The following is a 15,710-nucleotide window of genomic DNA, read 5'->3' on the forward strand; positions in this document are numbered from 1 at the left end:
AAACAAATTTACAAGAAAAAAACAAACAACCCCATCCAAAAGTGGGCAAAGGATATGAACAGACATTTCTCAAAAGAAGACATTCATACAGCCAACAGACACATGAAAAAATGCTCATCATCACTCGCCATCAGAGAAATGCAAATCAAAACCACAATGAGATACCATCTCACACCAGTTAGAATGGCAATCATTAAAAAATCAGGAAACAACAGGTGTTGGAGAGGATGTGGAGAAATAGGAACACTTTTACACTGTTGGTGGGATTGTAAACTACTTCAACCATTATGGAAAACAGTATGGCAATTCCTCAAAGATCTAGAACTAGATGTGCCATATGACCCAGCCATCCCACTACTGGGTATATACCCAAAGGATTATAAATTATGCTACTACAAAGACACATGCACACGTATATTTATTGCGGCACTATTCACAATAGCAAAGACTTGGAATCAACCCAAATGTCCATCAGTGACAGACTGGATTAAGAAAATGTGGCACATATACACCATGGAATACTATGCAGCCATAAAAAAATGATGAGTTTGCATCCTTTGTAGGGACATGGATGCAGCTGGAAACCATCATTCTTAGCAAACTATCACAAGAAGAGAAAACCAAACACTACATGTTCTCACTCATAGGTGGGAACTGAACAATGAGCTCACCTGGACTCGGGAAGGGGAACATCACACACTGGGGCCTATCATGGGGAGGGGGGAGGGAGGAGGGGGGAGGGATTGCATTGGGGAGTTATACCTGATATAAATGATGAATTGATGGGTGCTGACGAGTTGATGGGTGCAGCACACCAACATGGCACATATATACATATGTAACAAACCTGCACGTTATGCACATGTACCCTAGAACTTAAAGTATAATAAAAAATAAATAAATAAATAAATAAATAAAGAATGTTGAATATTGGCCCCAAAGCTCTTTTAGCTTGTAGGGTTTTAGCTGAGAAGTCCACTTTTAGTCCAATGGGCTTCCCTTTGCCGGTGACCTGAGCTTTGTCTCTAGCTGCCTTTAACATTTTTCTCATTCATTTTAACCTTGGAGAATCTGATGATTGTGTCTTGGGGATGAACTTCTTGTGGAATATCTTACTGGGGTTCTCAATGTTTCCTGAATTTGTATGTTGGCCTTTCTATCTACATTGGGGGCATTCTCATGGATAATATCCTAAAATATGATTTCCAAGTTGGTTCCATTCTCCCCATCTCTTTCAGGTACACCAGTCCATCGTAGATTCAGTCTCTTTACATAATTCCATATTTCTTGGAGGCTCTGTTCATTCTGCCATTAATACTTGTGACTGAATTATAAAATTCTCGTAGTGTGTTTTTAGCTCTGTCAGGTCAGTTGTGTTCTTCTGTATACTGGCTATTCTGTCTGTCTGTTCCTGCAATGTTTTATCATAATTTTTAGCTTTCTTGTAGTGGGTTACAATGTACTCTTGTAGCTCAATGAACTTCATTCCTATTCATATTCTGAAATCTGCTTCTGTCATTTCAGCCATCTCAGCCTCGCCTGTTGTGAACCCTTGCTGGACAGGTGATATGGTCATTTGTAGGAAAGAAGGCATTCTGGCTTTTTGAGTTTTTCGTGTTCTTGCACTGATTCTTTCTCATATTTGTGGGTTTATGTACCTACAATCTTTGAGGTTGCTGACCTTTGGCTGGGTTTCTTTTCTTTTATTGATGAGCTTGAGGGTTTGATTGTGGTACAAGTTCTATTCAGCCAAATGGCTTAATTTCTGAAAGCTTTTAGGGGGCCAGTGCTTAGCTCCCAACCCCTGGCCTGCACATGCTAACTCTGAGGCCCTGACTTTGTTCTCTGGCTCCATGAGGTTTGTAGTCCACAGTGCTGTGGGGCCCAAGGTGCAGCAGCTGCAGCAAGAGTGCTAGCAAATACAGGGGTACCTGCCTTCCAGCAGGCATTTACCACAGTGGCAGAGGCTAGGCAGCTGTGGAGGTGGGGAGCAGAAAGCCCCTGCTGAAGATTGTGTGCACTGTTGTAGTGGAGATGGTACTGGCTGGGGGAAGGTTGCTGGCCAGCACAGGTCTGGGTGCCTTCTTTGTTCCCTGCAAGCAGGAGTGATCACTCGGGGTGTGGGAGGATACCTTCTTCTCTGTGCAGCATTAGCACAGGGGCTAGGTGCTGCTGGGGGTGGGGCTTGCTGGCTCTGTGCCCACTAAGGCTTCATCTTCAATGGTGTTCGGTGGAGGTGGTGGGGGTATACTGCAATCTCGTGTGTTGGCAGAGCATGTGAAGCAAAACCTACTTGTGCAGACAGGTGCCATCAAAGGGATGTGGAGAGTTGCCATGGACTTGAGGAAAGCTGCAGTATGAGGAGGGAATATGCAGGCTGTGCAGTGCCATAGGGGCCACATTTTTGGCACTCTCCATTGATCAGGCAGTCTACTAGTGCAGAAAGTACGGTGTGTGTCCCCAGGGCATCCAAGATTGCCCTGTAAGCTGGAGTGACCAGGCTGAAACCCTGAAAGAGTTCAGCAGACCAAGGAGTGCTCAGGTTGGATCAGCCCCATCTGGTGTGCAAGACTGCATGGCAGAGATCAGATCTGACCATTCCACTAGGTCTAAAGTCTCTTATGGGAGCAAGTTGAGCCAAGAGGGACAGCCGTCCCTGGCCATGCTCCACTACAGATGCTCCCACACTAAACCCTCTGGACTCCATGTCAACTAGCTTGCTGTGCCACCACTTTGCTTGTCTCCTGGGGGCTCCACCCCAGAGAAATGTGGGTCAGCAATTCTGCAGTGCAGTCATCCCAGGATGGAGAGTTTGTGCTGTGAGCCCAAGCCAGGGGTTCCTTGTCTGGTGATGAGCAGCAGGGTGTGTGTGGGACCCATTGGAAACAAACTGGCCTCCTCTTCTTGGGTCAACTGCAGCTTGCTGGAGGTGTGGATAAGGCACTTAAGTAGGGTCTTTGCTCCTTTGTTAGCCCAAGGGTAGCAAGGACAGGTCCACTGCAGAGGCAGTGGTAGAAAAACTTTCAGTTGCCCCTGGAAACTCTGTCCAGGGAGTTGTAAAGTTGCTACTGGCTCAGTATCTCTGGCAGGTGGACGCCCAGGCCTGGAAGACTTGCCTGGTGATGAGATATGGAAACAGACACCAATGTAACAGTCTAGGCATTTTTTTGTAGGATTGCTGTGGTATGCTGGATGCCCACTCCAGTTGCTAGTCACCTTGGAGTTTTTGGTATCTGGAGGTATTGCCACTGAAGGCTGCAAAACAGTAAAAATGGCAACCTGCCTCTCCCTCTGGGATCTCCATCCCAGGGAGGTATGGACCTGTTGCCAGCCTGAATGCATCTGAAGGAGCTGGCTGGAGACCCCAGTTGGTAGGTCTCTTCCAGTGAGGAGGAATAGGATCAGAGACCTGCTTTAAGAATCAGTCTTGCCATGTTGTCATACAGCAGCTGTGCTGTGCTGGGGGTCTGCTTTAGCTTCTGGTCACCTCAGAATCTCCAAGTCCCAAGGCTGACACAGCTAAGTTGCCAAAAGAGCAAAGATGGAGGCCTGCCCCTCCCCTTGGGAGCTCCAACTGAGGAAGTCTTCAAATCTCTGTTGGCCAAAGAACACCCTCAAGGGTGGCTGGAGGTTCTGGTTGGGAGGTCCTGCCTAGTGAGAAGGAACAGGATTGGGAACTTGTTTTAAGAAGCAGTCTAGCCATGTTTTTGTATAGCAGCTGTGCTGTGTTGGGTAATCCCTTTCTCCCCTGGTCAGCTTGGACTCTCCAAAACCTGAAGGCTGGAATGGTTGTCACACAAACAGCAAAGATGGTGGTTCACTTTCTCTCGGGAGCTCCATCCTAGGGAGGTTTCAAAACTGTTTAGCCAGATAACAGTAGTGGGGGTGGCTGGAGACCCTAGTTGGGAGGTCCCACCCAGTGAGAAGGAATGGGATCAAGGACCCACTTAAAGAAGCAGACTGGCCACATTTTCGTAGAGCAGTCGTGCTGTACTTGGGAGTCCCTTCCACCCCGGGTTGGGTTGGACTCTCCAAAGCTCGAAAGTTAAAACAGCTAAGTTGCCCGAATAGCAAAGATGGAGGTTGGTCCCTGGCCCCTCTCCACAGGAGCTCTACCTCAGAGAGGTGTAACACTACTCCCGGTGTCTGGCTGGAATTCCAAGCCACTGGGTCTTATCCTATGAGATGCCATGAAAGTGGGGCCTGTAGACTGTTGCTGCTTGGCCCTCTGGATTCAGCCTCTTTCCTAGGGTATGTACCAGGGTCTGTTCCTGCTTTGCTTGACTTGCAACTGCTTTTTTAGGGGAGCCCAGAAAGCCCAAATATCTAAGGCTCCTCAGTCTCTGCACATGCCTGTGCAGCTGCTCTGCATAAACTTCACCAGCTCTGTGTGTCAGACTGAAGACCCTGGTGGAGTGGGTTCACAAGGGGATCTCCTGACCCAAGGGCTGCAAAGATTTGTGAGAGAAGCATGGTTTCCCAGGGCCACACATTCACTCACTGCTTCCCTAGGTTGGGGACGTTCCTTGGCTCTGTGCTGCTCCCTGGTGGGTCATCATCTTACCTTGCTTTTCTCTGTTCTCTGTGGGTCAAGTTGTTTCCTTGATTAGTCCCAATGTGACTACCTTGATATTTCAGCTGAAGTTGTTGTATTTACTCACCCCTTCCATTCCATCCTGTGAGAGCCACACATACTAGCTACTTCTTGTCTGATATCTTTATCCTCTATTATTTGTTTGTTTGTGTATCTTTTTCTTGGAACTCTTAGTTTATCCAAATCTTAAATATTATTTTAAATAAAATTTCTTATAAATAGAAATGAGAATAAATATCAGAAAATATGACCCTGTGTGATGGCACATACCTGTAGTCTCAGCACTTTGGGAGGCTGAGGTGGTTATAGCAACTGAGGTGAGAAGTTCAAGACAAACCTGGCAAACATGGTAGCACCCCATCTCTACTAAGAAAAAAAAAAAAATACAAATAATTAGACGGACGTGGTGGTGCATGCCTGTAATCCCAGCTACTGGGAGGCTGAGGCAGGAGAATTGCTTGAACATGGAGGGAGAGGTTGCAGTGAGCTGAGATCATGCCACTGCACTCCAGTCTGGGCAACAAGAGCAAAAAGTCAGTCTCAAGAAAAAAAAAAAAAAAAGAAAGAAAAAGAAAATGCAAGTAAACATGAGAAGATGATAAATAGCAATGGTATATCCAACTGCTATTAATCATATTTTAAAAAAATATAATTACTCTTTTTCTCTCTAAACTTGAGGTGGAGCAGAGAATGAATATTGTAGAAACACACACACGCACACGCACACACACACTAATTATAATATGAATGAATAATTCTGCAACATATACTGCAAATAATATTTGAGAAGATACTACAAATATATGGATGTAAGAACAGGGAGAATTTTAAGTGATAATTTAGTTGTTTGATACAGACCAAAGAAAAGTGGAATGGACATAACTGGAAACCAGAATAGTGATAAAATAAAAGATAGTTGATGGGTGCTGACGAGTTGATGGGTGCAGCACACCAACATGGCACAAGTATACATATGTAAAAAACCTGCACGTTATGCACATGCACCCTAGAACTTAAAGTATAATAAAAATAAATAAATAAATAAAAGAAAAAAAGATCTATTTCACAACACACAGTAAATATGTAAAAAAAAATTACACATGGGTTAGAAATAAATTTGGCTCTCAGCCAAAGGCTTCAGGACAGTTGTCTAAAGAGAAGCTGAGGCAAACTGAGTGCCAGGTAGATAAACCCAAGATAGGGTAGAAAATGGACTTTGAAAGTTCACTCATGATTTGGCTCTCTGTCTGTTATTGGTGTATAGGAATGCTTGTGATTTTTGCACATTCATTTTGTATCCTGAGACTTTCCTGAAGCTGCTTATCAGCTTAAGGAGATTTTGGGCTGAGACAATGGGGTTTTCTAAATATACAATCGTATCATCTGCAAATAGGGACAATTTGACTTCCTCTTTTTGTAATTGAATATCCTTTATTTCTTTCTCCTGCCTGATTGCCCTGGCCAGAACTTCCAACACTATGTTGAATAGGAGTGGTGAGAGAGGGCATCCCTGTCTTGTGTCAGTTTTCAAAGGGAATGTTTCCAGTTTTTGCCCATTCAGTATGATATTGGCTGTGGGTTTGTCGTAAATAGCTCTTATTATTTTGAGATATGTCGCATCAATACCTAGCTTATTGAGAGTTTTTAGTATGAAGGGCTGTTGAATTTTGTCAAAGGTCTTTTCTGCATCTATTGAGATATTCATGTGGTTTTTATCTTTGTTTCAGTTTATATGATGGATTACGTTTATTGATTTGCATATGTTGAACGAGCTTTGCATCCCAGGGATGAAGCCCACTTGATCATGGTGGATAAGCTTTTTGATGTGCTGCTGCATTCAGTTTTATTGAGGATTTTTGCATCGACGTTCATCAGGGATATTGGTCTAAAATTCTCTCTCTCTTTTTTTTTCTTTTTTTTGCTGTCTCTGCCAGGCTTTGGTATCAAGATGATGCTGGTCTCATAAAATGAGTTAGGGAGGATTCCCTCTTTTGATATTGATTAGAATAGTTTCAGAAGGAATGGTATCAGCTCCTCTTTGGATGTCTGGTAGAATTCGGCTGTGAATCTGAGTGGTCCTGGACTTTTTTTGGTTGGTAGGCTATTAATTATTGCCTCAATTTCAGAGCCTGTTATTGGTCTATTCAGGATTCAACTGCTTCCTGGTTTAGTCTTGGGAGGGTGTATGTGTCCAGGAATTTATCCATTTCTTCCAGATTTTCTGGTTTATTTGCATAGAGGTATTTATAGTATTCTCTGATGGTAGTTTGTATTTCTGTGGGATCGGCAGCCAACCGACACATGAAAAAATGCTCATCATCACTGGTCATCAGAGAAATGCAAATCAAAACCACAATGAGATTCCATCTCACACCAGTTAGAATGGCGATCATTAAAAAGTCAGGAAACAACAGGTGCTGGAGAGGATGTGGAGAAATAGGAACACTTTTACATTGTTGGTGGGACTGTAAACTAGTTCAACAATTGTGGAAGACAGTGTGGCAATTCCTCAACGATCTAGAACTAGAAATACCATTTGACCCAGCCATCCCATTACTGGGTATATACCCAAAGGATTATAAATCATGCTGCTATAAAGACACATGCACATGTATGTTTATTGTGGCACTATTCACAATAGCAAAGACTTGGAACCGATCCAAATGTCCATCAATGATAGACTGGATTAAGAAAATGTGGCACATATACACCATGGAATACTATGCAGCCATAAAAAAGGATGAGTTCATGTCCTTTGTAGGGACATGGATGAAGCTTGAAACCATCATTCTGAGCAAACTACTGAAAGGACAGAAAACCAAATACTGCAAGTTCTCACTCATAGGTGGGAATTTAACAATGAGAACATTTGGACACCAGGTGGGGAACATCACACACCCAGGCCTGTCGTGGGGTGGGGAGAGGGGGGAGGGATAGCATTAGGTGATATACCTAATGTAAATGATGAGTTAATGGGTGTAGTACACCAACATGGCACGTGTATACATATGTAACAAACCCGGACATTGTGCATATGCACCCTAGAACTTAAAGTATAATAATAATTTAAAAAAAGAAAATGGACTTTGAATCTTGACACAGTTTATAAAACAGGAGTTCTGGGTCTGCACTGTCCTTGGCTTGTGAAATTCTCATAGCACTGTGCTGATCAGCAAAGGGCCCATAATTCTTCATGGTTTCTGATTCTTAAGAAAGTGAAAAAATCAGGGATGGAAGCAAGACTTGGCACTGGACTATAAATTTGAAAGCATTCTATATATCAGGGAATTGAGGCAGCCTAAGTTCTAGGATTGGAAACGTAGGGTGCTTGACTGACTGAAGAGTAAGGGTTGATAGAATTGTGTGTTAGGGATTTTAAAACTATCACTGTAAAGTGGTTGCAACTGGACTCAGTTCAAGGCTTCAGATGTCAAAAGAAAAACTGGAGGTAGGCTTGGATCATTAGACTGCAAAGCACTTTGCTGCTCAGGGATTGAGAATCAAAATTGCCCTTTGCTAAGGATATTGTACTGAATATCAGAGTCCATTTTTCCAAAGCCTGGCTCTGATAATGCTGTGCACATGACTATCTCGTTCTGTTTTATGAAATGCCCATATTTCCATTGTAAGGTACTGAAAGAAAAATGTGAAAACGCAATAAGAATACTTGAAAGGTAGAAACAGATTATGAACCTCCTGATGTGATCTCTTTTGAGGTGGCTATTCTCAATAGGCCCTGACCCAAATTCTCAGCCCCAAGATGAAGCTCAAAATTACCAAAAGAATTGATGAAAAGCAAACATTGTCTGTGGTCCCACCTTGACAACTGTGTTTTTTTTTTTTTTTTTTCCCAAAGGGAGGGAATAACTTTTACTGAGCTTCAGATGAATGTCAGTTCATTCCATACACATACATTATTGCTTCTTGCCCTAGAAGCAAATTATTGCTTTTGCATATTTGGGAAACAGAGACTTACTAAGCTTCTTAGGAGATGCAGTAATGAAATAAAACTTCCTTGCCCTTCCAGCTGGATTTTAGTCACTGGAAAGCTATTTTTTAACATATTAATCTTATAACTGGTCATTTACTGAACCTGTTTGTTGCAACTGTTTAGGGAAAGCTATAATGTGATGGGAGTCTGGACGTTTCTTTGTTTGGTATAGATATCAAAACTCAATTACTTGAAATGAAAGACCACAAATAAATGTCTTTATGCAGACAGGGGTCTTCCAGGATCATTTGGGCTTGAGGATCCACAAATTAAAATTTGATGGGGAAGGAAGGAATGGAATATTTTTGTCCCCTCCTGAGTGTACTGCTGCTTTTAGTTTACTCTCAGAGCTCAGTATGACCATTAATATTATATCTCAACAGGTCACCAAAGGGGCAAAGTGCTAATCAGTTCATCCCTCAGTCTATTGTGCAGTGCCTGTCATGTAGAAAGTGCCTCATCAATTATGTGTTGAGTGCACAAACAAACAAACAAAAACTACATGTCAAGGAACAATGCAGTGTTGGACGGCATAGAGCCTGTGCTGGTGTTTGATGTGGGAAACAGTTTATGCACCAGAGATTGAGGACAGGATAGGCCATTGGTTAAAGTTCATAAGGCACTTCAAGATCATAGTGAGTCTGGGCTGTGTCTGGGAGTCAAGATCTGAGAGCATCTTCTTAAGTTATGACTGAGAGGTGCTCCATCTGGGATTTTGGTAAGACTTGTATACTGTATCCTGGAAATTCCAAAGCCCTCAATGAGGTGGTGAGAGTGCGTGAGAGGGTTGGGACTATGGGAGAAGCACCAGGCTTTACTGATTGTTGGTTGTAACTGGAACGGGCCCTGGCTAGGGGTAGGGAAGCATTCCATGCTCATTTCTTGCAATTTGAAGCAATTCTATGATAAGCCTTAAGGTTCAACAGGACCAGAGGCCAGAGGAATTTTACCTATTGGGAATAATGGTTACTTTGGAACTTGACTTGGAGACACAAACATCATTGGAGCTTCGAGAGTTGAGGCAAACGGATTCTTGCCATTCAGATGTCAATTAATATTTTTAATCTGTAACTCTTTGAAACTGTGCTTCATCCCCTCACCAATAATATTTTTTTAATGAGTCGCTAAGTATTTTTTGTTTGTTTTTAAAACAGCAATAGAAAAGAAATTAAGAGAATAAAAGGAGTCTGAAGTAAATGCCTTTGAAAACCTGAATTAAACAAATGATTATCTAGGAAAATCTTAACCCTCGAGAGTTAAAAATTCTCAGTAAACAAATTGCCTGGAATAATTTGTGGAATTTATTAAAGATCTAACTTCTCCTATCCACCAACATACCCCACTCCCTTCAAGGTTTTAGCATTTTTCAAACTGGAATCTGTTTATCTGTCATCACCTCTGCTGGAAACTGAACTCCTTCCAGAGAGAAGAAAGGAGCTTATGTAGTGAGAGAGGGGCAAGGTACAAGTTCAACTCGTTATCTTTAACCAGCACACTACTGCAGGTGAGTTATACAATTGTCTCACTGAATGAAGGCAGGTGTTGGGGGTCTTTCTCAACCAGAAAGTTGTTAGTGCAGGACCTGATGCTATCTCTTGCTTGGATAAATTTCTTCAGCCACCTATGTGAAGGCCCAAGTGGTTTCCATTTTGACAACCACAATCCTATGTTACACACCTTCAACTGGCTAAATAAAAACTTATGTTGTGACTAATAGCTTCTAGCAGGGTGAATGTCCAAGGCTTTGCAGGCCTGCTAGGGGGTTTCCTATCAAACAATGCTTTACTAGTTCCAAGAATGTTAGACCTGCATGAAACCTTTGGAGATCATATAGTATAATACTGTCTCCCCACAACCCTAGTTCTCTCATATTACAAGTGAGAAAACCAAGACTTCAGGGAGTGAAGTGAAATGCCTGAGGTCAAAGGGTATGAGAGTCGAAGCCTTAGGACTCAAACCAAGACTCCTCATCCCCATTCTATTGCTTTTTCCAGCCACAGCTTCTGACGCTAATAGTCTAGGTCCGCTGGTCAGTTACAACAGCATAGTGAGAAGAGGAGTGGGGATTGGGACCTTTGCCTTGAAAGCAATAAAAAAGTGGAGCTTAGAATATACAAGACAAGTTGTCTGGGCTGGTTTCAGCCTTTGTTGTAAAAAGACCTTCATACCACTGCCATCTCTGGTCTGACCCCAGGTTTCTTTAACTGTATAGGTGGTAGGAAAACTCACATCATAGCATGATTTATCTTGAAGACAAGTTTCATTTGTTCTATAGTTTTAAAGATTTTGAAAATGAATGCTTGGGCAGTCGACCACAGTGCTCACTACTCCCTAATGTCTCATACCAGGCCAATCTGAAGATTAAAGAGTGTGACTGTGTTGGCATGCATCAGCTATATGTGTTCTTGTGCTTTCATGTATGTATATATCCTGATATTTGTGCATAAAACCTGCATCTAACACCATATTAGGCTCCCAAAACAGGCTCCCCCAAACTTGCATATGGTTTGGGAAGAAAACATGTTTCCCCCCACACATGTAATCATACAATTACCTGTGTGCAAGGTTATGAATAAAAAATGTCTGTATGTATCTGTAAGTGTGAAAGTTAGCTGCTGGTTGGTTTTTGGCAAACAATTGTCATGATTTCACTAAGGTTGTTCATATAGGTAAGTGTTAAGGGTGGAACCCTCCAATGTATGGCTGTCCCTACCTCTGGAGACCAGGCTCTTGAGCAGAATGCCTCAACCAGTTGGATCTTTCCTCACCACACCACTCCCTTTGGACAATGTGTGCAATAAGACTTGCCCTGCCTCTGGATTTCAGGGGAGCACAACTGTCAGCACCGGGTCCATGGTAGTCCCTTTTCCTTCTCTGCTTGTTGTGTTCAGGAAACTGCAAGATTGCTAGTGTAGTTGGAGACTTGTGCAGGAAAGATACCATAACAGGAGATGAGATTAAAGAGTGAATGTGATATAATGTTTGGCAGGTCATAAGGTGTGTGCCACAGGAAACCATTGTAGGGTTCTAAGCAGAGAAGTGACATAATTTTGCATAAAAGTCCCAGTCTGGTGCATCAAAGAGAGACTATAAGGGGGCGAGGCAGTAACAGAGGGCCCAGTTAAAAGCTATGATGATAACAGAGGTGAAAGAGGGTGGTACATTGTTACCAGTGTGATACATATGAAGGGGAATGAGAAGTGTGAGGGGTCCTAGTCCCTTTTGAAAGTAGAAATGACAGTATCCATGAATGTGGTATGAGAGTGAGAGGAATCCAAAGATGTCTCCAAAGATTTTGGACTGAGCAAGGGAAAGGATAGAGTTGACATTTCCTGGGATGGGAAGAATTATGGGAGGAATGGATTTGAGGGAAAGGGAATCAGGGACTTAGTTCTGTATCATGAATTTGAATTTAAGATGACTTTCAGAGATCCAGGTGGTGATGTTGAGTAGGCATGAAACATGAACCTGGAGTCCAGAGAGAGGACTGACCTTGAAACATTAATGTGTGATTCCTTTATTTGCAGGTAAAATCAAAACATAGGTAGAATTGTGTATGATTCTTAGAAAGTGAGCACAGGTGAAGATAACAGTTCTGAGAAGCCAACTCTAGAGCACTGCAATGCAAAGAGTTCAAAGCAGTGAGGAGTAACTAGCCATGACTCTGAAAAATAGCAGACACTGAAGCAGAAGCACAGTCAAGAGACAGAAATGTCCTGTAAATTAAGTGAGGAAAGTATTACAAGGAGGAGGAAGTGATCAATTGTGTCAAATTTTACTTTTCAGTCAAGTAAGACCAGAATTGAGAAATAATCACTAGGTTTAACAATATGCAGGTTAGTTGGGGACCTTGAGAAGAGCTACTTCCATGGAGTGGTGGGGATAAAAGTTTGACTAGGGTGGGTTAAAGAAAAAAATGGGATTAGCATAAGTGAACAAATCAAGACCACATAATGATTTTTGAGAAACTTTGGTGTACAGAGATGATGCAGTAGATGGAGTGGGTTGTACAGTTAAGGTAGGGTGTTTTGTTTCTTTCTCATTGGTTTTGTTGTTGTTGTTGCACGGGAGACTTTGTGGAATGTTTGTGTACTGATGGGAATCATCCAGTAGATAAAGGTAAATTGATGATGTGGCAAAGAGCACAGACAGCATTGCTGGGACCATGCACTGAATAGTCAAGAAGGGGTGTAATCTAGTGGCCAACGGTAGGGATGGGTTTTCATAGGAATGTAGAGAGTTTATGCATAGTGATGAAAGGGAAAGCAGAATATCGAGTTGCAGATGCATGGAGGTGAGAAGTTTTTTAAGGCCATTCCTTTACTTTCATGTTCTCAGTGTCATCAGTTGAGACTGGGTGATATGGTTTGGCTGTGTCCTTACCCAAATCTCATCTTGAATTCCCACATGTTGTGGGAGTGACCTGTTAGGAGGTAATTGAATCATGGGGGCAGGTCTTTCCTGTGCTGTTCTTCATGATAATGAATAAGTCTCACAAGATCTGATGGTTTTAAAAAGAGAAGTTTCCCTGCACAAGCTCTCTTCTCTTGTCTGCCACCACGTGAGATGTGCTTTTCATCTTCTGCTGTGATTGTGAGGCCTCCCCAGCCACATGAAACTGTAAGTTCATTAAACCTCTTTCTGTTGTAAATTGCCCAGTCTCGGGTATGTCTTTATCAGCAGCATGAGGACAGACTAATACAGTAGGTATTCCAGTAGTAAATGGAATTCTTCAAAGGATAAGGTGTGAACTGCAATGCCTAACATGGACTGAGTAGACAGGGGAAGTGCATGAAGTTGTACTACCATATTCTTGACACTATTCTAGGCACAGGAGATGCGGTCATGGGAACACGCATTTGGAGCATATGTTCACTCATGGGTGTTAGTTTGATAACAAAGTGGGGTTGGAGGAAGTATCTGGTACCTGGTTCCCCTGACCGGCTTCGGGGCAAAGGATACATATTCTGGTAAAACACAGGCCTTGGCCTCCAGATAAAACAAAACTCATTCTAACTACCCCTCACCTGGAGGCACAGGGATGGAGGATGGGGAGGGGATGGTGTTGGAACACTGAGGGGCCTAGTGGTCTATTTCTCTGCAGCTGAGAGTTAAGGTATTTTCCTCCTAAGAGTGAGCCCCTCTCCAACAGATATTCCACTAACCTTTGCTGTCAAATGTCTGGCTCACCCTCCTACTCTGTCTGGTTTCTGGTTGCTATGGCAATGTGTCCAGGAACACTGCTCTCCCAGTGTAAATGAGTGGGAGCCTGTTAATGTAGACAGGGGTGCATTGTGGGACCAGGGGAAAATCCTTGAAGGCGAGAATAGCCTAATACACTTAGGTACTTCGGTGACTAACAGCTTCCAAAGCCCCTCCACCAGGCATTTACACCACCACTCCCAGAAGGCAGGCGAGGTAAATTGCAAACAGGGAGCCTTAGAGCACATAACAGAGGCTTTCATTGGTGTCATTTTCCAGAAAAATTCAGTGTGTTAGGAAATCTTCACTTGCTCATGTTCCAAGGTAGTCTCAGTGTGCTCTCACTAGTAGTGCACTGTCGTACAGAACTGCTGAGCACCAAGCACTATGAGAACCTTAAGTATATGCCAGTAATTTAATAGGAACTAGGGATACTCAGTGAAAATGACATGTTCACAGGTGTGGGTTTGTGGCCATGGCAGATTTTAGCCTAAGGGAACAAGTTCTGATGTCAACCCAGACATTCATCTTTAATAGGGGACAGCCTTCCTCATTCTCACTCGAACTTTTTTCTTCCATGAAGCACACAGGGGCAAAGATAAAGGTAGGACTGAGGTTTGTGTGAAGTTCTGAGGTGCTCATTTTCCCCTTCTCTCTAGCTGAGACCCTCTGTGTCTTAACTCCATCAGTCTTGCTTAGCCATGCAAGCTTCCAGACCCATAATCAGCTTTGAGTATCAGTGTCCAGATATACAATAGCCTAGTCTGCCTGGTGGCTGGTTTCTATGGCAATCCTGCCAAGAGCTTTTCTCCCTAAATGAAATAAAAAGAGAGAATAAAAGAAGGGCAGGTGGCTGCCCATGTGGAGAATGGAAAAGAATTAAAATTTGAATATCCTAATTAGACTAACTGATAGACTTTTGAATTTAACAGGTCACAAATACAGGCCAAGGCAGCAGAGGAACTGACTGGGAAAAGAGAGTTTCAAACAAGAAAAAGGCCTGTTTTCATTCAAGAAACTTCTATGGAAAGTTGAAAGATAAGGAAATTAGGAGTAGGACTCAGGATGAACTCAGATCAGGAGTAGGACTCAGATTAGGAGTAGGACTCAGGATGAACTCAGTAATTGGTACTGCCTATTGAAAAATCCAGATTCAAGTCCATCTACTTGGAGCATGTTGGCAGGGAGGTGTCTAGAATTACTTCCCTGGGAAGAGAATGGGCCTGGTGCCCCTCCCTCTGGTCTGGTGGCTGAGGGAACAAGCCAAGGTGTTGACACCCAGGTCCACAGCGCCCATGGCATTCAGGTCAGGGATAGTTTGAAGCACTCAGCTACTCTGTTGCCCACTTGTTTGCAGGTTAAGATCTGCCTCATTTTCCTTCTTTCAGCCTCTCTTCTCCAATTAACATTCTGGACTCTATAATCAGCTTAGGTGTCTAATGACTCCATCATAGCTTAAAAGGTCCTAGCTGCTGGTTGCTATGGTGATGCAGCCAGGAGCTCTGCTCACTAAGTTAAAATAAGAAAGAACCTGAGGTGGGTAGGGGACAGTGCATGGAGAGGGTCAAGATTGAAGTTAACAATAAGCTAATTACACTAATTGATAGCTTTTGCTAACTAAAATATCCATAAATACATGCCCCAGGACAAAGGTAGAGGGAGCTTACCTGGGAAAATAAAGTATCAAGCACAAAAGAGGCTTTCACTATAGCCATTTCCAAGAAGCAATCCAGAGGATAAGAAAAGGCTCTGTCTGCTGAAGATCAGAGGATATGGGTCTTATGAACACACAGGCATGTTAGGGGATCAAGGTCCTCATTTGTGGCAGTCTAAGACCCCTCCATTGTCAGTCGTGGCTGCTTAGATGGGGAACTGAGGCTCAGAAGTGGAAAGGGACTAAAACTAAATCACATGCTAGGTTAG

Source organism: Piliocolobus tephrosceles, chromosome 12, assembly GCF_002776525.5.
Source record: "Piliocolobus tephrosceles isolate RC106 chromosome 12, ASM277652v3, whole genome shotgun sequence".
Taxonomy (NCBI): Eukaryota; Metazoa; Chordata; class Mammalia; order Primates; family Cercopithecidae; genus Piliocolobus; species Piliocolobus tephrosceles.